We start from the raw sequence: 26,503 nt of genomic DNA, 5'->3' as shown, positions 1-26,503 counted from the left end.
CATGGTCAACTAAGTGCCTCTAGGCAAAACATTGGGTGGGCTTCCTCCTCCTTATAACATGGTCAACTAAGTGCCTCTAGGCAAAACATTGGGTGAATGTAGGGCTCATGTCTTTGTTTCCTTTCGCTCCATGATCACACAGATGTGCTGCTTGTTGTCCAGTATCTGAAACGGTTGTTTCATACATTTTATCCAGTTTTCTAATTATTTTTAGTGGAAGGACAACTCTGCTACCAATTAATTTATTATGGTCAGAAGCAAGAATACCTTCTCTCATCGTACTTTTAATTTTAATTTCTCTTATTATGAGTGAGTTTGGACACATTTTCATATGATTAAGGGCAGTTTAGGAGCCCTGGTGGCACAGTAGTTAAGCACTGGGCTGCTAACTGAAAGGTCAGCAGTTCAAACTCACCAGCCTCTCCATGAGAGAAAGATGTGGTAGTTTGCTTCCATAAAGATTACAGCCTTGGAAACCCTTTGGGGGCAGTTCTACTCTGTCCTATAGGGTTGCTATGAGTCAGCAATAGGTTTGGTTTCTTTAAAGGGCAATTTGCCTTTCTTTTACTAGCTCATTTTTCTATCAGGGTAATAGATTTTTTCCCTCTATTTTTAGATATATATTATTAGAATTATTAAACTATTATGATCTAAGATGCTAAAATTTTCCCCATTTGTCATTTATATTTTTATTTGCTGATGCTATTTTTTTTTTGCCATGTGAAAGTTTTTACAAATATGTATGTAAACAAAATTTATTAATCAAAAAATCCAAGTTATGCTTTGCTTCTTTCTACTGCTTATATGGTTTCATCTTTTTCATACTTAAAATCTCTTAACTATTTGGAAATTATTCTGGTGCAAGGTGGGAGGAATGCATCCAATTTTATCTTTTTACATATATTATCCAGTTATCCCAATGCTACTTATTAAAAAGTCCATCTTTCCTCACTGATTTGAGATATTGCCTTTATCATATACTCAATTTCCATATGCAGTTAGGTCTACTTCTGGGTTTTCAATTTAGTTTCATTTATCTGTTTATTAGTGCACCAAAACTGCACTGTTTTGATAGTAGAGGCTTTATAATATATTTTATATTTGATAGGACACAGCTCACCACTGCTCTTTTTTTCTTGGCCACTTTTGCTTGTTTGTTCTCTCAAATGAAACTTGTAATAAACTTGCTTAACTCCAGAATAAAGTATAATTTTTTTTTTTTACTGGGATTGCATAAAATTTATAAATTAATTTTTGGAGAAATGATATCTTGATCATTTTGAATCCTTCCATCCAATTATACAATTAATTTTCCCATTTATTCAAGTCTGTTTTTGTACCTTTCAGAAGTAGTCTACAGTTTTCTTTGTAGGTTTTGCACATGCTCAAGCCCACTGTTAAATAGTAATAGAGATAGTAGGCATCATTTTCATATTTTTAACTTCAGTGGGAAAGCTGCTAGCATTTTCCCTTTGAGTCAAATGCTGGCTTTTAGACCAAGATACATATATTTTATCATGTTGAAGACATGTCTATCAATTCATTCAGTATTTTTTTAAAAAAATCCCTCAATATTGTGGTTGTTCTTTTTAATATGATCTTCTTTAACTGTGGTACCCAGAATAGAAGATGGTATTCCAGGTGTGGTCTGAGCAATGTGAGTGAATCTTGCCTACTATGTTTCTTATTGTAGATACCCTATGCTTCAGTGAATCACACCTAAAATCACATTAGATTTTTGGGCATCCTGCATCAACTGTTGACTCATACTGAGTTAGTTTTCTTATCGCAAGGGATGGGTGGAAAGTACTTATTCTTTAGCAGTAACAGATAAAGTTTCATTTCAGGAACATTTCAGAGGTTCATTTTTCTGAAGTAGGTGTTGTATGGAGGGGAAATTGCAATAAAGGTCATTTTGGAAGTTGGAACCTGATTGAGACATTAACCTTGATGTTTCAGCAAGCTAGTAAGAAAAACGCAGAGAACAGAAATCCAAAAATAGCTATGAAAGAAATAATGATATGTCTTATTCTTTTTGTACTAACCTGATAGTGTGCGGTTTTTTAGTGAGAGTTAATTTGTCCTAACTTTGGCATTTTTTTGTCACATGAAAGAATAGAATTATCTGCTGCCCTTTCAGATAAGAAAAGACATACCTGATCCAGTCTTAGACAAACATACCAAGCTGACTAGCCACTAGAAGCCATGGTCTGCCATAGGTTATATGCCCTTGGTGTATGTATTGGGAAGCATCATGATGCCCTGGTGAAAAGTACAGTCTTGGAAATCCATCAGAACTGGGCTCAAATCTTGGCATTTCTGCTTCCTAGTCACGTGACCTTGGGGAAGTCTGTTTCCATGTTTGTAAAATGAACATAATAATGCTTACCTTATAGGTGCTGAGATGTTAAATGTAAAGTATGTAGTAGTCTCTTGTCCCTCAACCTTATCTCTTATTAAGGCATCAATAAGGCGGGTGTGAGTAGCGAGGGTTATGGTTTATTTTTATGCCCTGGTCTTTCTCTGTAGTAGTATGCCAATCAACACATTCAGGAGTTAAAGCTGTGATCTTGCCTATATTATCACTGTGCTGGTGGAGAAACTCACATTTAATTTATATTTCATTTTATTTGGACTTGGGATATTATAGAAAGAAAAATAATGTGTTTTTCTCTTCAATAGAATAGTATTTGAAACAAGAGCTGGGAAGTAGAGAGTTGGAGGTATGCCCTCTCCTTTCATGGGGGAGAGCCTCCTTAAAGACTTGAGTAAATAAAGGAATGTCTGCTCCTCCTCCTACAGATGTAAATGGAATTCTTCCTGCAGAGAAAGCCAGTACGCCATCTTGGAGATCTTAGAGCCAGAGCCTGAAGCCAAGCTAGGGCTTGACTTCGGTTCTCTTAGACCCCAACTATAGAGAATTTTTTTTTAAACTCACTTCAAATCTGATCTGATGAAACCCGAGCTAAAAGACAGTTGATACTTTTCAGTATTGTACATAATATCTGAATTATTTCCTAAAGAAATCCTGTTGGAATCATTAATTCATTATTGATTCATCTATTTAACACAACTTAAATGAGCACCTACTGTGAGTCAGACACTTGCAGGCAGCCAGGACATAAAAAGACAATTAAGGTGGAGTTCTTGTGCTTAAATGATTTCTAGCTAAATAGAGGGAGACTAATGTGTATAATAAAGAAATTCATCTCAGTTTTATTTGGGAATCAGTTCCTGATTTTCTAATGCATAATGAGAAATAATGGGATTCTACATATACTAAAAAAACCTCGGAATACCCAAGAAATACAGTAGATGACAGAATAATTTCCTTAGTCTCAAAGATATCCCATGCATTTGGAAATGAATTACGTATGATAATCTTACATCTTGAGTCACCTTGGTCTTTTTTACTATAAATTAATTTCTTAGTTTAAATAAATGCTTGATGAGAGGTGTTCTGTGCCCTTTATAGGCACCAATTTGTAAAAAGAGATTTACGTGTTTTGCATTACTCCAACATATTCATAATTTTATTTTTTATTGCTGATGTTAAAAAATAATTTGATCAGACTAGTGCAATATTCAGTGTCTTTCTGAGATATACCCTATGGTAACGCAGATGCCCGCAGATACACACATATACACAGATACATCAAACCCCAAAGCCTTTAACAACAAATAAACTCACCAAAAATGTTCCCACCTCCAACCATAGAGCCATATTAGCATCTTTCTTTCTCAATGTTAAATATAGCTGAGGTGTGCATTTAGCCCAGTCTTGCTTCCTGTTTCACACAGGCTACTACAAAACGCAGATATTATGGTTTTTGTATTATAGCAACTCAAGGAAATTTACAAAAATAAAAGCATTATCAGAACATGCAATGTCCTTCTGTTTTAGGCAAGAGGAAGATTATCACTTTCCCTCTGTACCAGATCTACTGCTCTCTGCCTAAATTCTCATAGTCTTTAGGTGATAGCAAAACAAGGAAATCAGTTCAAATTCTGTTTCTTATCTGTAGATTCAAGTGTGGGTCTCCTTTTGTGGTGGTAAGCTGGTTGGGTTACCAGATGAAATATAGGATGCCCAGTTAAATTTGAATTTCAGATAAAGACTGAATATAGTTTTAGTATAAGTTTATCCCAAGAATTGCTTGGGACGTACTTATATTACAAAAAGTTATTTATCATTTATCTGAAATTTAAATTTAACTGGTGTTCTGTATTTTTATTTGCTAAATCTGGCCACCCTAGTTGTTGGGCTTCTTGGAAACAGAACATTCTTAAGATATTAGTACTTACATATCTGTGAAGTGTAGCACATAAGTGTGTCCAAAATAAACCCAAATCTGTGTGTTTTAGGATGCAGGGTTACGTATGTCTGTAAACCCTGTCCAGAGCACTTGATACATCTTAGCTGTTCAGCACTGGGAATCTTTAAAATGATTAATGATAAGATAAAATATTCTGGTAATAACAAGTACCAGGCTGCTTGTGTTTCCCTCATACCCTGTCCACAGGGAGTTAATGGTCTCTCAGAGCCAGATTACAGGGCCACTTTCTGTTGTCTGGCCCAGTATAAGACTGGGTATTTCCATTTCACCTCCAGCAGGTCACAGAAGGAACAAAATCTTCTTCCTCAAGTCCGAGTTCAATATTTGGTTTTTGTTAAATATTTCACAATTACTGATTTTTCATGCCCAAAGTTTCCTTTTATTGATTTTTAATGTCTGATTCTGTCTCCTTCACAGAATCCACTCACACAAAGATTCAATTTGAAACTTGTAAGAATCCCCCCGCCCCTTATATCTGGGTATCTGAGGCCACCAGCAATGGTATTGTTCTCCCATATTACTCCCATTGTAATGAGCTTACAATCCCAAATCTTTAGATCTACTGTGTGAGTTTAATTGAAAGAAACATTTTAGCACAAATGTCTATGATCCAGTGAATTGAAGAGGAAATAAGAAACCAACATTGATGTGTGTCTAGGCTCCACAAACATACCAGATGAACAAATATATTGACTCATAATTTATTTTGAAAAAGATCTTGTAATACGAAGTATTGAATAATGAAAAGTAGTTGACAGGTACCTAAGAACAGGGCTGACATCACCTCTCAGAGAACTATCACCTTTTCTCCTCAAGAGGCTACATCTACAAGTGACCAGTTATTAATTATTTGGGGAAAGAGAAGTGACAGGGTGAGCACATCCCATTCCTGGGCAAGCATCTGAATAGAATAATTATCATCAAAGCCTACATACTTGTCACATGTGGGCAATATGTGTTTTAAACAGAAACAACAGATTGCACATGGAAGTGCCTGTGGTTAGTGTTGGCTTCTTCTCCCTCTATGAAATCCACATAATTCTCCTAAGAAGTCACTTGGCTGTAGTAGGCTGATCTTCATCTTGGACTTCATATATTTCAGATTGTGGGTGTCAGTACGTAGTGAATCAACATCTGTCATTGATTGATTTGTGATCTTTCTTCCGTCTGCCTTTTGTTGAAGGTTTTAGCAAGCAGAGAAATGACCAAAAAGCAAGGAAAACAAAAATTGAAAAAACTGAGAAGAAAAGGCTCAGAATTTCCACAACTAAAAAGACCTGAATAATAGAGTGTAGGTTTGTATATTACATGGCAAAATATTCCAAATAACAAAATTATTTAGGAACTTTGATCTTCATCGCATCATAGATACTGTATGGAATATTTACATGATGAGGTCTTGGCCTTCTATGAACTTGCATTCTTATGTAGATGAGAATGGAAAAGAGTTTCTAATGCTCTTATGAAGTCATTAGGAAAAGTGTAAGGATTTATTGGGAATAGTATTTGTTTTGAGGAATGAAGCTTGATGGTGACCCCAACACAACTAAGGGCAACAAGTGGCCAGCCGTTCACTGAAGCAGTAGATGGCCCTGGGCACCGGAAGTGAAAATGGGGAAAGAATGACAGTCCTTTCTAAAGACAAATGTCATGAAAAAAACAGCTGCTGTAGAGTCAACTCTGACTCATGGAGACCCCATGTGTGTCAGAGTAGAACTGTGCTCCATAGGGTTTTCAATTGTTGACTTTTTTTGGAAGTAAATCATCAAACTTTTCTTCCAAGGCACCTCTGGGTGGACTTGAACCGCCAACCTTTTGGTTAGCAACGAGCACATTAACTGCACCACCCAGGCACTCACAAATGTCATGGTCTGGGATCAAATTTGACTCACACTAATGAGAATCTTACCCTGGTCCTAAACCTTTGGAGTTTGGGATTTGAGTTGTCAAACCGTTGTATTTATGATTATAGTTAATTGATCTCTTACTTAGAATATATTCACTTATTACAAATTATTGAAAATAGAAGTATGTTTTAGAAGCATTTATGCACCAGATTCGTAAAGCTGCATATGTCTTCCACATGCTGGTAACTTATGCAAATCCCAGGAAAGGCATTCTCTTTTCCCAGGACTTGCAGTGGTTCCTAGGATACAGAAGCCCCATAATTTTATTGATTCTGACTTTAAGCATTTCACGTGCGTCAAGTTGAAATTTGGCAAAACAATTTCTCCTCTAGAATTAAAAAAAAAATTCTCTGTGTTATGTGCTTGGAAATGGCATTGTAAAATGATAGTCATAAAAATCCTCTATTTGACAAGCAGGTGAAAACCATGCCTTTTAGGGGGTTGTCTTGTAGCAGCAAAGTCTTAGATAAAGCCAGGAATGGAAATGCAGTGAAAGTCCTAATCCCTTATTCCAGCCATTGCTCATCATGAGGGCTGAAGGAGGGAATGGGTGTTTAGAGAAGGACGTTTGGAGGGAGAGAGGAAGAGGACACAGGAGAGCACCAGAAGCTGCAGTTGCCATGTGGTGACTCCCTTGAACAGCTTGTAGGCTACCAACTTCCATGATGACTCTTGAGAAGAAGACCTTGAATGGACTCATTCCTAGGAGCAGAACTTGGGGGAAAAATAGTGGACAACTTTGAAGGAGGATGAGGTTTTGCATAAGCCCTTGGGATAGAGCTGGCCATAGTCAAATGTTAACGTTATTTGGACCTCTTTGGTCTCCATAGGCTGGTTAGGTTGGTACAGTCTCGTGTCAGTTGAATGGCCCACAAATAACCCCAGCCATCATGGGGCACCCCTTTTCACTGAACATCTTCTGTACTTTTCATCAGCACCACTGTACAAGGGATCCAAGCAATCTGGTGTACTGCTAATCAGTACATGCAAGAAAAACCTCTGGCCAGCTGAGAGCCTTTTTGCAATTAATACTATTTACTCTAGGAGTTTCCAGCCTACACTTTTAGAAACATAGTGTTCACCTAAATTACCCAAGCATCAGAATCATCTGAGACACTTGCTGAAATACAAATTCCTGGTCTCATCTTTTGGAGATTCTGATCAGAAATTTGGTCTCCAGACTCTATCTTTGTATTCCAACCACCCCATGGGTTCCACATGGATCGCCAATTGATCTTTGCTCTCGATATTTTATTTCTGGGTCACTGGATCTTTATAACACATCTACATCCCACCAACTCCCATTACTTCTTTTAGCTTACTTGACCCCTGCCATCTAGGGTACATGTTCCTTTTCCATATAGCATCATGTGATTATGTATAGAGGAGTATTCATCCCATTCCATCAATGTATTTGTCACCCCTGTTGGACTACAAGCTTTGTTTTTCCAATAGCAAGCAAAGTGCTTGGTGCATAGTCAGTGTTAGGTACATATTTACTGAAAGAAAGAACGTTTGCTTCTGATACATTTTCTGACGTCATCTGATTTATTCACTCCTCTAGGTGTAAGAACATGGCAGGGGTCTGTGAATGCATACAGTCCTTGAACTCTTTTGTTTGGCAAAACTGAAAATCCAGATCCTGGAGTTCCATAGGTACATTTTGCATGACTTCTAGGTACTGACACTCATCTCCCAATTTTATATCAAATCACACAGTGTTGTGAGATCCTTCTACTATTTTGTCCTATCACTTCAGCATTTTGTATTTTAAATATCTTAGTGTCATTTACATTCTGGAAGCTTTGTCTTCACATTGGATGATCCCAATTCTAATCTTTCTGGAAATCCCATTTTGTACCCAGAAAAATGTTTACTTCCACTTGCTTTTTATTTTTAGACTTTATACTTGTCTCTCCTTGACATAACAATAAGACTTTTAAGAACAGAACTCTAAAATTCATTAATAGCCATTAGTAAGAATGATTGCAATAGGGTGAATTTTGGGGGATTGAAATGGGAAGAAATTCTGTAAGCTCCATGGATTGGGACTCATGCTAAATAATGTTATTTTGGGAACTGTATCTTAAAAAGCAATGGATTCTTCCAGAATCTGTATAAAAATATCTATTAATAATGCATGTTTACCAACTCAACTCAACTCAAAGTCCTTACAAAGGCCTGTTAGATCTTTCACGATCTGGCTCCTGCTACTTCTCTGGACACATCTGAATTATATTCCACTCACTCATACTGCTCCAGTCAAATGGACCTCCTTGCTGTTACTTGAATACGCAAACACCCTCTTGTTCACTCGACCTGGACCATTTTTCCACCTCTTTTCCTTCAATCTCTGCTCAAATATCACCTTCTCAGTAAGTTTTTCCTTGGCCACTCAATAAAAAACAACATCTCCTCCATTCTGTCAGGAACTACCTGTCTTCCTCTCAAGCTTTATTTTTCTCTAAAGCACTCATCACCTTCTGACATACTTTACATTTAAGTGTGCATTTTCTGTCTGTCTCCTGACTAGAATGTAAACTCCATGAAGGCAGAAGCTTGTCTGTTTTGTTCACTACTGTATCCTTAGCACCTTGATCAGTGCCTGGCACTATATCAGGAGGTCAATAAGTATTCATTGTTGAATATTGAATTCAGTTTTTCATCAAACAGTATTTGTAAAATCTGCATTATTATTAAAAAAAAAAAAACTAGAATAGAACTTAACCAAGGAAGAATAAAAAAGTTATAGATTGCCTCTTAGACTCTTGGGTTCCAGACAATTTTATTATTGAGATATTATAATCTTTCATGGAATATTTTAATCCAGCGATATTAAGCTCTTTAGAAGATAGAAAAAATGTTTATCAAAATTTATTATAGTAAAGAACAATGTGAGTTCTCAACAATAAGGAGTTCCTTACTAAGTTAATATATGTTCATATGATATACTTTTATCATCATTAAGAATAATATTAACCAACCACTCCATGGGTTCCACATGGACCCCCAATTGGAAAATGGTTCTGATATACTCTGAAGTGTATAAAATAAGATATAAATATGTAAAAATTCTGATTTCAACTAATACACACACACAGAACTGCAAGGAAACATACAAATTGGTGATGAAACTGAGATACAGACAGTTTAAGTAAACTGCCCAAGGTCACATAGCTGCTAAGTGGAGGAGGTGAAAGTCAAATCCAGGTGGACCAGCTTTAGCCTCAGCATATTCTCTACAATGCACTGCCTGTTCTGCATGTGTTGTGCCGTTCTCACCAGTCTCATCACCATCCCTTCCCTCTAACGCATGGGCTTCTGCAGTGCAAGGGGCAGTGTCTGTCACCCTAGCACCTAGCCCATGTACCTGCTCACTGCACAGTTGCAGACTTGAATTGCACTCAGATCTAACTTTGGGTCTTATATGACTTCTCCCTGGGATAATAGGTCTATATCTCAGCAGGCATAAACCAGTTCTTTAGTTTTTTCAGAAAATAATATTGAAAAGACTACAACAAAAAGACAAATAATCCAATTAAAAATGGGCAAAGGAAATGAACAGGCACTTAACCAAGGAAGACATTCAAGTGGCTAATAGATACATGAGGAAATGCTCACAATCACTAGCCTTTAGAGAAATGCAAATCAAAACCACTGTGGGATACCATCTCACCCCAGCATTACTGGCATGAATCAAAAAAACAGAAAATAACAAATAGTTGGAGAGGCTGCAGGGAGATTGGAACTCCTATGCACTACTGCTGGGAATGTAAAATGGTACAACTATTTTGGAAAACAATATGGTGCTTCCTTAGAAAGCTAGAGATAGAAATACCATATGATCCAGCAATCCCACTGCTAGGAATATATCCTAGAGAAATAAGAGCCATCACAATAGACATGCACACCCATGTTCATTGCAGCATTGTTCACAGTAGCAAAAAGATGGAAACAACCTAGATGCTCATCAACAGATGAATGGGTAAACAACCTATGATACATACACACAATGGAATACTGTGCAATGATAAAGAACAATGATGAATCTGTGAAGCATCTCATGACATGGATGAATGGGCATTATGCTGAGTGAAATAAGTCAATCACAAAAGGGCAAATATTGTATGAGACCACTATTATAAAAAAATTATGAAAAGATTTACACACAAAAAGAAACAATCTTTGATGGTTATGAGGGAGGGGAGGAGTGGGGAGAAAAAACACTAAATAGACAATAGGTAAGTGGTAACTTTGGTGAAGGGGAAGACAGTACACAATGCTGGGGAAGCCAGCACAAGTTGTCCAAGGCAAGGTGATAGAAGCTCCATAGACACATCCAAACTCACCGAGGGACTGAATTACTGGGCTGTGGGGACCGTGGTCTCAAGGAACATCTAGCTCAACTGGTATAACATAGTTTATAAAGAAAATGTTCTACATTCTGCTTTGGTGAGTAGCGTCTGGGATCTAAAAAGCTTGTGAGTGGCCATCTAAGAAACTCCGCTGGTCTCACCCCATTGGGAGCAAGGGAGAATGAAGAAAACCAAAGACACAAGAGAAAGATTAGTTCAAAGGACTAATGGACCACAACTACCACAGCCTCCACCACTAAGTCCAGCACAACTAGATGGTGCCCGGCTTCTACCACTGACTACTCTGACAGGGATCACAATAGGGGGTCCAGGACAGAGCTGGAGAAAAATGTAGAACAAAATTCTAACTCACAAAAATAGACCAGACTTACTGGCCTGACAAAGAGTGGAGAAACCTCAAGAGTATGGCGCCTGGACACTCTTTTAGCTCAGTAATGAAGTCACTCCTGAGATTCACCCTTCAGCCAAAGATAAGACAGGCCCATAAAACAAAAGAAGACTAAATGGGCACACCAGCCCAGGGGCAAGGACGAGAAGGCAGGAGGGGACAGGAAAGCTGGTAATAGGGAACCCAGGGTCGAGAAGGGGAGAGTGTTGACATGTCGTGGTGTTGGTAACCAAGGTCACAAAACACTATGTGTACTAATTGTTTACTGAGATGCTAGTTTGTTCTGTAAACCTTCATCTAAAGTACAATAATAAAGTAAAATAATATTGACTAGAAATACTGTGTAGGCTAATATCTAGTGCTTTTTGTAATGACAATGAAAGAAATCTACCAGTACTGAGCTGACTTTTTTTTTTTTCTCTTTTGCAGGTTTGGCAATACTGCTGTTGATCAAATGAGGAAACGTTTTGCTAAACAGCAGATTCATGAAAAATGTGCCCAAATGCTAAGCTGCAAGTATATTAGTTAACACTCTGGGCAGCTCTTAGATTATTATATCAGTTTGTTTGAGGACAAGCTCAGATAAAAGCAACTGATGATTCCAAAGAATCATCATCGTTAAAGTTTATTTGGATATTTAACCTAAATACAGTGTCAGTAAATATAGCCATAGACTAGAATTTATCATTTCAGGGCAATAGCTTACAAGATGGTCACCATTTGTTCTACTGTTTCCTCAAGCAGCTATCTTGATATCCAAGATGTCCTGTTTATAAACAGTCATCTGAGAGGCCAGGGAGCAGAGGGAGCCATGTGATCGATCACCCTCAGCAGGCCGACTCCGCCTGTCGTTCTTGCTGGCTCTAATTAAAAGACGACTAAGTCAGGGGTCTAAGGCAGGGATGACAATAGGGCAGCAGTCCCCAAAATAGCAGCAAAGGGAAATGGATGCCTTTGAGTGATTGCATGATGTCTGAATTAATGGCCAGGAAATGAGCGATTATTGCATACGTACAGCTAGGCCGCTGTTATCAAGCTTGTGGTGTGCTCAAAGCCATACACTTGAACTTGGGAGAAATTTAAGAGAGGAACATATTCAATTATTGCTTGGCTGGATATAATGCATATCCGAGCAGGTCTTAAATTAAGGGGGAACACTTTCTGTTACTGCTGTTTTTAGTATTGATGTTTCTAAAATAAACAATCTTATGAAACGCATTTTGTAGACCTATGTAGTCTCTAGCCAATTGTTGACTTAGAGAAATAGCTTTGATCGCCACTGCCTCTGTTTCTGACTTATAACATTATTAGTTGGTATTTAAATAGCTACTTTACTTTGGAAGCATATAAGATCTTTTTCTTTTTTTAAACATATTCTCAGGGCACTTCTATTTGGCAAGTCAGTGACAAGCATCCTTATTTTTTCTGTGGCTGATTAGTTCAGTAGGTTAAAGCATTGCACAAAAGCGGCCAAGGTCCTGCGTTTGATTCCGCCGTAGGGGTGAGCTCCCTAGGCTGCACTCCTAACCCCGGTCGCCATCTTGTAATGGTGTCCATTCATCACAGGCAGAAACGGGAGAAGGGGTGAGGGTGGATCAGAGCAAATCCATCACTACTACTGGAAACCCAACTGATAATGCTGATCTCGCAGATTGGTGGTGGTGGGGGTGGTGAGAGGGGACAGGGAAATCATTGTTTTATACAAACAACAGCATGGTAAGCAAATGCGGAAACTGAGGTTCAGACTCATTATAATGTTGGATTTTTTTTATTGGTCATCTTAATAGCTTCAAATACGCATTAGTTTTTTCCTATTTTTTAGTCAGCTTGAATTCATAATCCTAAAAATATTTGCTGCTATCTAGCCTGCATCACACATGGACACCTAATTATTTCTTAAACTATTTTTTGTTCTAAAAACAACCATCTCAAATTTAATAGTTAGAAAACAGATGTCAAGTGAAACCTTGATCACATACATCTCACAGAGAATGGCCTACCTTGGAAGAATCTGTAGGGAATAAATGAGAAAAAAAAGCACTAGAACATAACACTGACTTCAAAAGGCAAATGATTTTGGCTGAGGTAGGAGACGTTGTATTTGGCCTGGTTTTGTTTTTGCAGGACAGTTATTCTTAGAGTGGCTGACCTTCTTATTCTAGATTTCTTTTACCTTGACTAAGGTTGGAGCCTCTGTTTTTTCCTCATTTATTTATTAATTTACTTACTTACTTATTTTTACTCCAACTGTGGTGCTTCCGAGAAGCCTTGCTGCTCCCAGCCTTACAGACTCTGCTGCCAGGCGCTCTCAAGGGCTCTTGGTGTCTGAGGCCCCCACCAAATGTCTCATGCTTACCAAGCCTGCAATCAAGTTAAATGTAAAGACTCCATTGAGATGAGAAAAATCTGACCCACAGTCCTTGTTTCTGTGTAGTAGGCCTTTTATGACCATTAATTGAGTTGAATGGGAAAATAAGCCAAGCTCTGCAAATGCTATTTATATGCTTCTCTGAAGAGAGAGATTCTGCTACATTTTCCATTGTGCTGTATCCACAGATAGTCACAGTGTACTCTTATCAGTACAGGAAGTCTTCACCCTACACCAATAACTTATTTTTGGAGTAACCTGCTCCAATTTGGGCACAGCATTGTCTATCCCCAGACATGTCCTAGTCAGGAAGTATGAGCTTTTTACCCTCTGAAGATGCTGTTCTGGGCACCCTCCTTTCCTGACTCTCCTGTTCTAGTTTCTGCCTCTCTGCTCAGCTGGAAAGGTAGGTTCTGGGCTTATCCCAAGCTCTTTTCCCACCCCCACTCTCTATTCCTCCTGATAGAAAAATCTGTTAATTAATTATCTGGGAAATTGCAAGAGTGGAGAGTAGGCCTCCATATCAAGCTCAAGGCTCATAATTAAGAGCACAGACTCTGGAGCCAGACGGCTTGGATCAAATCCCAGCTCTTTCACTTTCTACCTGTGTGAACTTAGACTAGTTACTTAACCTCTCTGGCCTCCATTTAAAAAATTTTTTTCAATGAGAACAGTAGTCTCTGCATTATAGATTTGTAGTGAGGGTTTGATCAGTTAATTTTTATAAAACACTGAGAACAGGCTTGTCACAGAGTAAGTGCTATGTAAGTGCTACTCAAATAATGAGAAAGGATAATTAGCAATTTCCTTCTACCTGCATTTTCCCTGGGTGGCAGGGATGAGGCTGTGTGTTTGGGGACCAGGAACCAGGCATCATCTGCCTGCAGTTCCAGCTCCTGGCAAAAGTGTAACTGGCAAGGATAGTACATTTCTTTCTACAGGCTCACGTGAAGGCTCATATCAGTATGACATGACCTTCAGATCTGGGTTTGCTCAACATAGGGTCCTGCTGGCTATGGGATCAGGTATGTGTGGGTTAAGAGTATTATGTGAAACCAGATATGTGTGTGTTTGTGTGTATGTGTGGCTTGTGAGGTGTGTGGGTTTGGTGTTAAAGCAGGGTTTTGCACCTGAGACACTCGGAGACATTTCAAATGAGAGAAAGCAACTCAAGAGAACTAGAGAGAGAAACGCTGGAAAAGAGTACATGTGAAGGAGAGGAAGAATCAAGAAGTTAAGAAAAAAATGCTTTTTGGAGAGAATATAAGACTTTAGTTACTTTTTCAGTATAAACACAATACACTTGTATCTGTGACCTAAATATGTCCCTAATCTTGACTAATAAACATAAAGCAGTACTCAAGGATATTCATGTCGTGGAAGATCTACTAGAGGCCCCCCAAAGGGCCCAGGTGTCCCTTTCAGAACCTTTTTCAACTCTCCATATTCCTAATTAAATAAAATTTTCATCAAGTGAAAACAAGCAAGATAAAATAGAAATACTTTTGTTTTCTATTCCATTTTACTGTTGCCTTTCACTTTTGTTTGGTGACTGGTAATGGGATGCATAAGCAAACTACTATGTTATGTTTTAAAAACATTTTGAAATGGTCCATATACTTAAATATAATTCCTGAATTTTGAAAGATAAAGATAATTCTTCAATATTCACAGGCCTGGGGGCTGTTGCTCTTGATTACCGTAACCCTAGGACCTGCTCAGTGCCTGACCCTTTAGGAGATGTTTAATAAAACTTTCTTGCATGTAATTGATGAATATATGGGCCAGTGTACCCTCTGTTGTATCATCAATTAAATAGCTTTCCTGGGCTTTTTTTTTTTTCTATTGGACTTCAAGTATGCAGAAATAGGTTGGTAACAATCCTTGGTTCATGACACTCTCATCATTGGTCCTGCTTTTATTGTTATTGTTAGTAGTTGCTGTCAAGTTGGCTTCAACTCATCATGACCTATGTATAACAGAACAAAATGTTGCCTGGTCCTGCACCATCTTCATGATTGTTGGTATGTTTGAGTCATTTCTTGTGGCTATTGTGTAGTGTCTTTCAACTTAGGGGGCTCATCCTCCAGCCGTGAAAGACGTAGATTTCAGCAAAACAACCTGGTTTCACTTGGCATGAACTTCTCACCTTTACTGCACCTGGTGCTTCCAGTTCCTGAGGCTTTTCTGGTGTTTGGATTCAGTTGGCTTGCTTCTCTTCAACAGGTCTGTCTGTAGGCATTTAGCTTTACCCTTTCCACCTTTCAGTTAAGGCAGTTACCACCTTCCAACCTCTTTCCATGTGCATATATCATGGGTAGGGATTTCAGATGATTCTTATGTTTATCGAAGATGGAGCTTGTGTTTCCTTTTCTTGTTTCTCTTATTGTTTGGGGGATAGTGTTCAGAAGGGTAATGAGGAACAGAAAAGTCAACACTACAATATCGTAAAACCAGAAGTGTACAATTAATTATTTAAATACAACTGTGATAAGGGTCTCAAAAAGAAATGTGATGAGAATTTATAACAGAGGAATCTGCCAGTATTTGGCCACCTGAGAGAGGAAGACACATTTTACTCCCATGACTGCTACTGAGGAAAGGGTATAGTTGTTACTCATGGAGCAAACTGGTCATACTATTGCTTGCAGTTTTTCCTCAAGACTTGGAGAACTTTGCAGGGAATTTTATCTTTCAAAAATAATATATTAAACCTTATGAGAATGTAAAATTTTTTAAAATAAAAATTTTTGAGATATGATGTCCGTGGACAATAATAATTGGAATCCCTTAAAGTAAAGGTACATTTTTTGAGGGAGTGGAGATTCTTCCTTGCTTTGAAATGTTAAGTAATTTAGATCTTTAAAAATACTTTTCCAAATCCTTAAATAATAGTTTGTGTTACTCTTTCTTCCTTTGAACATCCTGAAGTTTAGAAGCAGAATTTGTATTTCTCAGAGGCCATCCCATCCTCCTTTTCACTAAATAATCTTCCAGGCAATGCACACTCCACAGAGGAAACACTGCCACTTAAGCAACACAAGAAAGTTGTATTTGATATCCTGTTTGCACAGGGACAAAAATAGCCCTTCAGAAACCGCAGATTGAAGTTGATATTAAAAATGTTCACTTTTGATAGTATGTCTGTATCTCTACGCCTGAGAATCTCTGCCACCAAAGTAGGATGTTGAAAGAAACACTATCATGTAAGAGTTACTTTGTTTTGCATTAACATATATATATATATATTTTATAATGACAATGGATAATAAAGATGCACACAGGACCCAGCTGTTTGTATTTTGTTACAATCCCATTGTTACTGATGCAGAGCAGAACATTTTTTTTTTTTTAATGGAAGAAAGAAGAGCAGGATGCAATAACAGAAAATCTAGTCAGGTAGGGCTGTTGTCACCCAGGTTCTTTGCACTGTAGGGGCTGCTCCTGTAGCCTTCAAGGAATTCCTTATGGACTAAGAGTTAGAACAACTTCAAGTTTCAGCCTCATGGGGCAGTCTGGGCTGTGCCTCAGGTACGGTGTCTAGAGGAGTTGTCTCTGGATTTATCAAATTGAGTGCCCCAACACGGGTTCATTTATGTGTTTAAGGTATGTGTATATACTGGAGTCCCTGTGTGGTGGAAATGGTTAACGCACTCAATGGCTAACCGAAAAGTTGAAGATTCAAGTCCACCCGGCGGCACCTGGAAAGCAAGGTCTGGTAATCTACTTCCAAAAACACCACCCATTTGAAAACATTATGGAGCACAGTTCTACTATGACACACATGGGGCTGCCATGAGCCAGAATCAACTTGACGGCATTGGTATATACTATTGTATTAATATATAACACCAAACAGAATATTAAGGAAGATCATCTAAATTGTACACGTGAATAAACAATTTAGTATTTTATCTCTGTACCCCAGTAAGTTATTTTCCACACCCTACTTGGGAACACACTGGTCTGGAAACAAGGGAAGCATTTCATCCATAAAATGAAAGGTCCTAGAATTTGACGCTATAGTGAATCACTTGGTAAGAATAAACAGTGGTAAAGCTTATGTAGATTTTATATATATATATATATACAAAATCTACATATATATGTATGTGCATATATATGTATGTATATATATATATTTCAACACCTATCTAAACCTCTACATATTATAGGTCATCCTTCACTAGTGGAAAATTCTCTTAACTGGACATTGATACAAAAACACAGTTTTCAGAAATATATGATTTGAAAGTATTATGCTGGCTATTTTTATGTCCTCAGTATCCAGAATTAGAACTGAATTTTCAGATTAGTTGCAGATGCCCTCCGCCCCTCTTCCCCTTTTGTAACTGGATGTGCTTTAATTCAAAACGAAACTTTTCAGGCCATTAAGCTTCAATACAGTTTAATGCCTTTGGGCTGTGGGGCTTGAAATCATAGAGAAGCCTGAATAAATGTTTTAAAATAAAATCTGGAACACAAAGTACATTCCTTTTTCTTAGAGCATACTTGTTTTCAGTTTGGTGATTTTCTGCCTTGTTCAAATAAAAAGTCTTGGTGATGTCCAGGCTACAAAAGCCCCAGTGGACGGCCCATCTCAACTCAGGAGCCAAGTCTGCGGAGACTTGGCTGGTCATAGACAAGGAGGGCAGTGACCCCCGCCTCCTCCTGCTTGTAGTTTTGAAACAGTCCCAAGTGACCAGTTTGCAATCTCGGCCATAGTAACTCTTTTGTAGAATGAATAATATTTTCTTAAGCAATTTTAAATTCTTAGTCACAGCCTATTTTAAAAATGATTTAATGGGTAAAAATACACTGTTTATAAGTCCCTAAGTACATATTTTTCAGAATGGCTAAAGTAGTAGCTTTGTTTACACACATTTACTACAATGGCCAAACGGCATGTTATTGTGGTCAGAACTCGCTCAAAATGATTTATGGGGAAAACTTTTGTCTGCCTGGTCATCTACTTTCTAGATTCAAATTCGATTTTAACACTTGATTCACTTGAACTTTCACAGATCCTCAGCCCAACTTTTCAAGTGGGGAACTTGCAGCTGTACGATTGACTTGCTCCAGTTTAAGCCAAAAATGATAGCATAATCAGGAACACAAGTTATTCGGAAATGTAGCCAATTTGCTGCTTATAAACTAGAGTGAAGCCTCTTAGTTAGACGAGCTCTGATAAGCAGGACAAGAACTGGGCTCTCACCTCTAGTTTGGAGAAAGGATTTGCCAAGTAAATCAATAATCTACAAAGGAGGAAGGTTTAGTGCACATGCTATTTTAAGTCTGGGGAAACAGCCACTCATGTGCAATTGGCATGCTAATTATGAGTTATTTCTCTGGTTGTTAACCAGATCCTTAAATAATCTCTGAATAGCAGTGCCTTGCTAGCTGTATAAGCTATTGTATATGGTTTAATGAAATAATACTACACTGATTTAAAGTATTTCCTAATTCAGAGTAGGCTGAGTTAGGAAGTGTTGCAGTATTGTATGTCATTCTTTATGTAGCAAAGTGCTAGCTTTAAGCATCTTAATTTTTAAAAGCAGATTTAGTCATAAATTTGCTGTCATCTATTCTATGTGGGGTTCTTCTTAATGCTTTTATTATTTAAAATTAGCAAACATTCTCATTTTCAGTAAGAGATTGCTTTTTAAAAAATCATTTCCCACCGAGAAAAAAAAATAACTTTACCTTTTTAATCGACATCTTTGTGAGCCATTCCATTTGGAACAGCACAGGCTGAGATGAAATTTAACTGAAAAGGTAAATTATCTTGTAATAATGTGTCATATCAAACTTATAAGCAACAGTGTTAACACTTTATTTCCTTTTTTTAGTTGGACTTCCTAGGAATAATCTATAACTTTTGAATACACTTTAAAAAATTTATCCTTTGTTGTTTTTTGTCAGTGTGGCACTTGAGGAATTTCAGGAAGCCTATAATTTTGGCAGGGAGCCCTGGTGGTGCAGTGGTTGAGCACTTGGCCGCTGATAGGTTGGCAGTTGGAACCCACCAGCTGCTTCTCAGGAAAAAGATGTGGCAGTCTGCTTCCATAAAGATTACTGCCTTGGAAACCCTATGGAACAGTTCTACTCTATTCTATAGGGTCACTATGAGTTGGCATCAATTCTATGGCAATGAGTTTTATAATTTTGGCAAGATAAAGAAAGACTATCTCAGTATTTCTCAGTAAAAGAGAGGACCTCGTGATAGTGTGCTTTATTATGGTACTCCCAAACAAAAATGGGAAAATAACTATAGGCTGTATATCTCTATAAATTTGCAAATGCAAAGTCACTATTTCACTTGAGTTGTTTTAACAAATCTTCTGGCCCAAATCAATTCAAGTTAATCAGAGAGAGGTCACCAAAGGCTATTTAAAAAGAGTACACACTGGCCATCCAAGAGTGAATCAGCATTCTTTTGAAGGGTTAAACCTTTAAATTGCTAAGTTTTTGAAGTTAGAACACTCACCTTTTCTCTTTTTCCTAGTTGGAAAACTGAGGTCAAGCAAGAGTGATACAGTGTATCTTCTCAGCAGAGAATACATTGAATTGATATGAGGGTGGGAGTTCTTGATGATTAGTTTTCAAATAAGGATGCTGGTGTCTGTAATTCTACGTTAAACCCAGCTTCGTCTTCACCTTGAGAAGAGTTTATTTCATCTAGCAGAAAGCATTCCCTGTGCAGTGGTAATGACACAATGAAATTTTATCAGGTGCCTCCATAATGTATAGTTATCAATGAATCTAACAAGGATACACTTTATAAGAAAATCAATAAGAGAAAATGATTATATTGTTGACTGGAGCCAGCATCCAGAAATGAAAAATAGAAAGGAAAATAGCACTTTGCATCAGTCTGGGTTTCAGCAGATGTAATGCACTGGGATCTTCAAAGTTATTAGGTATCTAGCGAAACAATAGGCGGCAAAGGGATAAAAATACTTCAACCCTTTTTAAATGTCAAAAACAACCTTAAAACCACTATTTCATCCCTAATCTATTGTTTGAATAAAGCACAGTTTTCTGTCCCACCGAAATGTTTATGTGTTTAAGCTGAAATATGTTGTGAGCCACTGTTTTGAAATACTCGCATGTACAAATGGGAAAAACTATTCAAATAGTGAATTGAAAAAAAAAAAATCAGTGAAGGATCTTACCAGATAGACATCTGGAAAGTATGGGAAATGAATTTTTTAAACCTCTGAGGACTAGAGATCTTGTACTTATATGTCATCTGTGCAGGGTTCTTCCTGAATACTCACAAGGATGAATACATACTTGGGGAAAAGGCAATCGATACATGTTATAAAGAAGAATAGAAAATACTTAGGGTTGTAAAGTATACTTAATGCTTTTGAAACTGTCTTAAAAACCACTTTTTATTACTGTGGCTATACAATTCCATTGAGCCCTGGTGGCACAATGGTTAAGTGCTCAGCTGCTAACCGAAAGGTTGGGGGTTCAAACCTATTCAGTGGCTCAATGGGAGAAAGACCTGGTGATCTGCTTTTGTAAAGATTACAGCCAAGAGAATCCTATGGAGCACAGTTCTACTCTGTCACATGGGGTCGCTATGAGTCAGAATCGACTTGATGGCACCCAACAACAACATATAGTTCCATCACAACCCTGTCATTTTTATTCTTTAAAAACGTGTATTAACTTTAAATTATAAAACTTGACAGTTTAACACATTTTGTCATGAAATTTGAAATATGCATTCATTACCATAAATGTATTTGATTCTAAAATATGGATTTATTTTGGTCTCTTGATTCTATTTATTTTTGTCCCTTTATTTTTTAACTTTCATAAAGTTGTACTATATAGATATAGTTTCAAAAGGCAAATTATTCCACAAGGCTTAAAATTAATAACAGCAGCCCCTGACTCAACCCTCCCCTCCCCTGAGTCCCTCTCTTTAGAGGCAACCACTTTGAACTCTTCTGACTTTTTCTTCTAGTATTTGCCTTCACGTTTCTAAATAATATCCTTGCACTTCTATTTTTGTCTTTTATTTTTCAGCTTTAGGTATCATCTATTAATTTTCTACCTTTGAAGATGAATGTCAGCTCTCTTTCACCCGCTTTGTCCCCCACAGACGCCTTCCCTCTTTTTGGTTACATCAATAGTCAAAGTTTATATTATGGCTCTGTAAACCTTTGGTACAGCTGGGCCATACGGTATATTATGATACCATTTCCTTTCATGTATATATATATATATATATATATTTGTATTCCCTGGAATTAGTAACTCTCTCTTTCTCACTTGCGTAATTTTTGTTTTGTTTTTATTTTTGTTCTAGTTTATACCCAAATCTGGACAGAAGAATAAATTTTCTTTGACTACAATCAAACAAATCAGGTAATCTTTTTCTTCCATACATCCCTCCAGCATCCCTTCTTCACCTTGCTCCAGTCTAGACTGCATACCTGTTGCCCTAGCAATTCCCTTTATCATCATCGTGTAGATCACCTTTGCCTCCCTCTTTGTTGGAGCCCTTGTTTCCTGGATTCCGTGTCTTTCTCTTTCTTGTTTGACTTTTGGGTAGTTCTTTTAGTCTAGGAGCTTTCTAACCAGGGCTTTGAACCAGTTTGAACCGGTTCAGTCACGGCCAATGAAGCAAAATTGGAAAAAACCTGGATTTTTAAAATTGCGGTGATCCATAACCATAACTGGGGGGAATGGGAAAGAGTACAAGTCAAAGTCCTGGAAGAGGGGTAGGGAAATCTTTCAGGAGCCTGATATGTGAGACTGGATCATTGCCAGGACTGAGGAAAGTGACACACATTCAAACCCGTGCAGATGGCCTCAATCTTTGAGCAGGGCACCACTGTTTCTGACTCTGTGCAAAATCTGAAATGCAAGAGATTTGGCTGCTGTGTAACATGTACGCTGCCCTTGTTTTCCAAGAAGGAGATTAAGTTTCTAGCAGGGCTTCGACCCATAAATCTTCCCATTCCAATTCATTCAAATTTTAAAAATTCAGGTCTGTTCCAATGTCACTTCCTTGGCCATGATTGAAACAAGAAGAACCAGTTTGAAGCCCTGTTTCTAACAAAAGATACAGAGGAGATAAATGTTTCAAGTCTTTGCATTTCCAAAGACATTTTTATTCTATCCTTGTCATGGATTGAATTGTGTCCCCCCAAAAATATCTGTCAACTTGGCTGGGTCATGATTCCCAGTATTGTATGATTGTGTCATCTGATGCGATTTCCTTTTGTGTTGTAAACTCTATCACTGTGAAGAGGTTATATGTGATCTCCTTATGTTTTGTAAATTCTATCACTGTGATGAGGTTATGCTGATGAGGTTTACAAGATTAGATAGTGTTTTAATCCAATCTCTTTTGAGATATAAAAGAGAGAAGCGAGCAGAGACACATGGGAAACTCATACCACCAAGAAAGCAGTGCCGGGAGCAGAGCACGTCCTTTGGACCTGAGGTTCCTGTGCAGAGAAGCTCCCAGACCAAGGGAAGATTAATGACATGGACCTTCCTCCAGAGCCGACAGAGAAAGTGTTCCCTTGGAGCTGACACCCTGAATTTGGACTTGTAGCCTACTGGACTGTGAGAGAATAAACTTCTCTTTGCTAAATCCATCCACTCGGCGGAATTTCTGTTGGAGCAGCGCTAGATGACTAAGACAATCCTCATACTTGATCAATAGTTTGGCCGAGAATAGAATTCTAGTACTCAAATAATTGTCCTTCCGTAATTTGAAAACATTGCTCCTTTGTCTTCCAGTGTCTGATGTTGTTGCTAAGATTTTCTATGCCATCCTTTGTATGTAGCGCTTTCTCCCATGGCCAAAGTTTCTCAGATTTCCTCTTTGTTTCCAGGGTTCTGAAATTTCATGACTGTGTGCTTTGATATCTGCCTTTTTTTTTTCCTATGCTGGGTACTTGAAGGACTCTCTTAATATGAAAACTTGCTTCTTTCTGTTCTGAGAGATTTTCTGGTCTTATTTCTTCAATAATTTTCTCCCCACCTTTCCCTTGCTCTCTCTCTGTGACCAAAAAAACCAAACTCATTGCCACTGTGTCGATTCTGACTCAGCGACCGTATAGGACAGAGTAGAACTGCCCCATAGAGTTTCCAAGGAGCACCTGGTGAATTTGAACTGCCGACCCTTTGGTTAGCAGCCGTGGCACTTAACTACTATGCTACCAGGGTTTCCTCTCTTTATGAAGCTGCTATTATTCAGTAGTTGAACTTCCTGAACAGATTATCTAAATTTTTATTTCTTCCACGTTCATATATTTATCTTTTTATTTGATTTCTGGAATCTTTCCTCAACTTTATCTTCCAACCACTCTATTGCCTTTTTTCATTTCTGTGATCATAATTTCTAAGAGCTATTTACTCTTCTTTGGATATTTCTTTTTTTTTAATTGTACTTTAGATGAAAGTTTACAGAACAAACTAGCTTCTCATTAAACAGTTAGTACACATATTGTTTTATGACATTGGTTACCAACCCCACGTCATGTCAACACTCTCCATTCTTGACCTTGGGTTCCCTATTACTAGCTTCCCTGTCCCCTCCTGCCTTCTTCTAGTCCTTGCCCCTGGGCTGTTGTTCCCCACGAGTCTCATTTTGTTTTATGGGGCTGTCTAATCTTTGGCTGAAGGGTGAACCTCGGGAGTGACTTCATTACTGAGCTAAAAGGGTGTCCAGGGGCTATACTCTCGGGGTTTTTCCAGGCCAGTAAGTCTAGTCTTTTTTTGTGAGTTAGAATTTTGTTCTACATTTTTTACCAGCTCTGTCCAGGACTCTCTATTGTGATCCCTGTCAGGGTAGTTAGTGGTGGTAGCTGGACTCCATCTAGTTGTACTGGACTCAGACTGATGGAGGCCATGGTAGTTGTGGTCCATTAGTCCTTTAACCTAATCTTTTCCTTGTACCTTTATTTCTTTTTTAAAAACTTTTCTTATATTTCTGAAGATGTTATTATTTTTGTTTCTTCTATTTCATACATTGTTTCTGTTTCCTCTAAGTCTGACCCTTCCTTCCTTTTTTGATTTTTTTGTTAGAAGTATTTCTTAAGTGTTTAATGATCTGTCTGTTTGTAAGAGCGAGTCTCTACCATGTATCTGGAAGTTGTGTGCATGTGCATGTGTATATGCACAAGACAGTGCTTGGTGACAACTAGGCTTCACTATTGGGTGACCTGACTGTGTTCTCCATTGGCAAGTGCCAACCTGTCTGTATTTACTGGTCTTTTCTTTAATTGGCCAGTTTTCTTTTCTTTTTTTTTTTTTTCCAGAGAGGATTCCTGCCTGGGAGGTATTCTTAGAACTCTACATTCTTGGAATTCAGCTGGGGAAGTATACTGAGGGTCTCACTACTCAGTATGTAGACTTCCGCTTAATCTTCTGCTTTTACTATGGAAATCTTACTCTCATCTGTGACTTGTATTCCTGTGTCCAGAGAATTCTAATCCAGCATATCTAGAGAATAAATCTCTAGAATTCTGCCAGGTTAGGAGTATTTGCCTGATCATCCTGGCTAGGGGAGGGGATTTCTTGTATACAGTGGCTTCTTAGATGGAATTTTAATCATCCGTTTGTTTTTAATCCATCCACACTTCCACCTCCACAGGTATCAAGAGCCTCCAGTTCCTGAGGCTTTCAGGATTCTGTGCAGCGAATATATTTACTCCCGGGCCTTTCCCCACTGCTGGCTTCAACTTCTGTTTTCTCTAGTCTTCCTGGACAGTTATGACTTGCCCACCTGCTTTCCAGCTTCCAAAATTTTATCACTGTCATCTCTCCTCACCTGTTCTCTTAATCCTTGTGAATGAGTGCTTTTTCAAAAATTATTTAATTGCCATTTTAGTGGTGATTTGGATGGGAGTAATAGGAAAAGCATGTATTAAATCTACCATGTTGACACAGAAGTTTCTACTTTTCCTAATTCTTTTCTTTTTATTGTGCTTTAAGTGAAAATTTACTGTTCATTTTTGCCTTCTCATCTCGCCTAAGGACAGGAGCTATCCATTTAGTCTCCTGTATCTACTTGAGCTAAGAAGAATTCTTTTCACATGTATCATTTTATGTCCCATACTCCAGTCTAATCTTTGTCTGAAGAGTTGGCTTTGGGAATGGTTTCAGTTCTGGGCTAACAGAGGGTCTGGGAGCCACACCTTCTGGGGTCACTCCAGTCTCAGTCAGACCATTAAGTCTGGTCTTTTTACTAGAACTTGAGTTCTGCATCCCACTTTTCTCCTGCTCCGTCAGAGACTCTCTGTTGTGTTCTCTGTCTGGGCGGTCATTGGTGGTAGCCCGGCACCATCTAGTTCTTCTGGTCTCAGGCTGATGGAGTCTCTGGTTTATGTGGCCCTTTCTGTCTCTTGGGCTAATATTTTCCTTGTGTCTTTGGTGTTCTTCATTCCCTTTGCTCCAGGTGGTTTGGGACCAGTTGATGTATTGTAGATGGCCACTCGCTAGCTTTTAAGACCCCAGATGCCACTCACCAAAATAGGATGCAGAACATTTTCTTAATAAACTTTGTTATGCCAGTTGACCTAGATGTCCCCTGAAACCTTGGTCTTCAGACCCCCTCCCTGCTACTCTGTCCCTCTTTTTGGTTGTATTCAGGAAAATTCTTAGCTTCTGCTTTTGGTTTAGTCCAGTTATGCTGACTTCCCCTGTAGTGTGTGTTGTCTTTCCCTTCACCTAAGATAATTCTTATCTACTAACTAGTTAGTGAATGCCCCTCTCCCTCCCTCTTCACCCTCATAACCATCAAAGAATGTTTTCTTGTGTTTAAACCTTTTCTTGATTTCTTGGAATAGAGGTCTCATACAATATTTGTCCTTTTGCAACTGACTAGTTTCACTCAGCAGAATGCCCTCCAGATTCATCCATGTTATGAGGCATTTTGAAGATTCATCCTTGTTCTTCATCATTGCATAGTATTCCATTGTATGAATATACCTTAATTTGTTTATCCATTCTTCCGTTGATGGGTACCTAGGTTGTTTCCATCTTTTTGCTATTGTGAACAGTGCTGCAATGAACATGGGTGTGCATATATCTATTCATGTGACGGCTCTTATTTCTCTAGGATATATTCCAAGGAGCGTGGTAGCTGGATC

The sequence above is a fragment of the Trichechus manatus genome, unplaced genomic scaffold, assembly GCF_000243295.1.
Source record: "Trichechus manatus latirostris isolate Lorelei unplaced genomic scaffold, TriManLat1.0 scaffold00037, whole genome shotgun sequence".
Taxonomy (NCBI): domain Eukaryota; kingdom Metazoa; phylum Chordata; class Mammalia; order Sirenia; family Trichechidae; genus Trichechus; species Trichechus manatus.
Note: the sequence above shows the minus strand (reverse complement) of the source record.